Raw genomic sequence first — 2,204 nt, 5'->3', positions numbered from 1 at the left:
TGTGGCAGAGTAGGTTGACACAATCAGCTAATTTCTCAAATGTTGAAATGTTACAATCAGTACCCCAAAGGAGAGGTGGGTATTTGGCAAGGAAAGTTGTGGGGTTGTGCCAGTGTGGAAATGAATAGGGTTTTAGATTTGAGGCATGAACAGATGCGATCACCGTGGGTGTAAGCCCTTTCGAAGTTTAATGCCTTGGTGAGGACTGTGACAATGGTGCTAACTTGTGGCTAGACTGGATCCTGGAGGCACAGGGATCCTGAGTAGCAGAGAGCATGAAGGCTGTGCAGGGGCCTGTTGGGGTGTCTCTACCGTGTGTTAACCTAGAAGATCACTCAGATTAGGATGACTCTTCTCAGAGGAGCAGAGGAGATAACATTTACAGACCAAGGGAAAAAGGATGGGCTGGGGAGAGAAGCACAGAATCCTAATTACATAGGGGCTGGTCCCCCTTGCAGGCCAGGCTGATGGCAAGAGTGGCTCTAGAAAGCACAGCCTTGGGGAAGGAAGGACATGCTGAAGAGGCTGGTAATGCTACCTGACAGAGAGAAAGTGGGAGGACCCAATGGTTATATGGGGAATGGGTTGCAGATAAGGGGCCTGGCCTGCAGAGTGGGAAATGGCTCATAGATCATAGTATCCTGGGAGCCAGCAGAGAGAGACCAGTCCAGCAGCCGTTCTGTACCAGTTGAACCCAAGGATGGTGGTCAAGAGCCTGGGAATTTCAGATCCTTCAATGAGTTCTGAAACAGGAAACAGAAAAGAATGGAGGAGGAGGTATTGTGTGTGTTTGTGAGAGAAGAACCTGTAGCACAGCCCACACTGACAGTCATGGCATGCCAAAGAGATTGCTCACTATTTACATGTACAGCTATATGCTGGGAAAAGGAAGAGACTCAAGCATCCCAGTCCTGTTGGACATGGAGCTAGAGATGACATTGATATCTGGGACACAAAACATCGTATGTCACCTGTGCACAGTGGGTCTCTGACAGGTCTTCTTTCACAAAGGGGCTGCTTCAGAGCCCTCCCTGTCAGTGTGAGTGCATGTGGGGATTCCCTTCTAGTGAACAGATTTGAGCTGAGGGGAAGAGATCACTTGTTAGGCTGTATGATGGGTTGGTATACTTCTTGTAAAGGACTAGAGGGAAGTATTCATGGTGTTGTAAATCATATGGTCTCTGTTGCGACTGTTCAACTGTGTGCTGTGTGTTAGGTCTGGAGTCCTCATTAGGTGTGTGATGTATGCAAAATATTCACCAAGATCAGCCAGATGCCAGTGGCTCATGCCTGTAATCCTAGCTACTCTAGAGGCTGAGATCTGAGGATTGTGGTTTGAAGCCAGCTTGGGCAAGAATGGCCCTGAGACTCTTATCTCTAAGCACCCAAAAAAGCCAGAAGTGGAGCTGTGGTTCAACCAGTAGAGCACTAGCTTTGAGCAAAAAAGCTCAGGGACAGTGCCTAGGCCCTGAGTCCAAGCCCCAGGAACAGCACATACACACACAAAAAACAACAACAGAACTCATCAAAACTCAAGAAAGTGAAAGTTTATTCCCTTTCAAAAGAGGAAAGAAACAGATCCTATACATGGGCAACCTTGGCTCTGACTGGGGCTAAGGCTGGGGTTTGTAAGCATTTAAGATGGATGTAAGGTCCACCCCGGGGAGAGCTCCAATGTAGATGTCACCAACCTGCCTAAGTCTGCACCCAGAACCTGCATTACCTAGGTAAGAGGCACCCCTGGAGGCAGTTGCCTCCTCCTTCTCTGAGGTCACCTTTAATGCACCTGCCAATATCTCCCACCTTTTCCTATATAATCTGGCTCAACACAGTCCTGGCTCTCCTTCCTTTGCTCTCTTTCTCTTTTCTGTCTTTATCACTTCTTTCTTTCCCTCTGTCTCCCCATGCCTCCATCTTGTGTGGGCTGGCAGTTTGCTTTCCTCCCAATAAACTCCTGAAACATGTGCGGGTGTCCTTTCTGCAAACCTTACAGTTTCAACTTTAGTCACTGCTCAGTTTCCTTCATTTCTTTCCTCCTCCTCAAAGATTGAATGGCTTCTTGTTCTTCCTTACTCTTTGAAAGAGATATGTCTCTTATCACCTTTTAGAAACTGTTTTCCAAGCTTAGGGCTAAAAGGTGGAGATGTGGCCCCTCCAGGAGAAAGCAAGCAGCAGTTGTCCCTTGGTGGTCCTTGAATGTACTG

Source organism: Perognathus longimembris, chromosome 1, assembly GCF_023159225.1.
Source record: "Perognathus longimembris pacificus isolate PPM17 chromosome 1, ASM2315922v1, whole genome shotgun sequence".
Taxonomy (NCBI): Eukaryota; Metazoa; Chordata; class Mammalia; order Rodentia; family Heteromyidae; genus Perognathus; species Perognathus longimembris.
The sequence above is the reverse complement of the archived record's forward strand: the minus strand, read 5'-3'. Positions refer to the sequence as shown.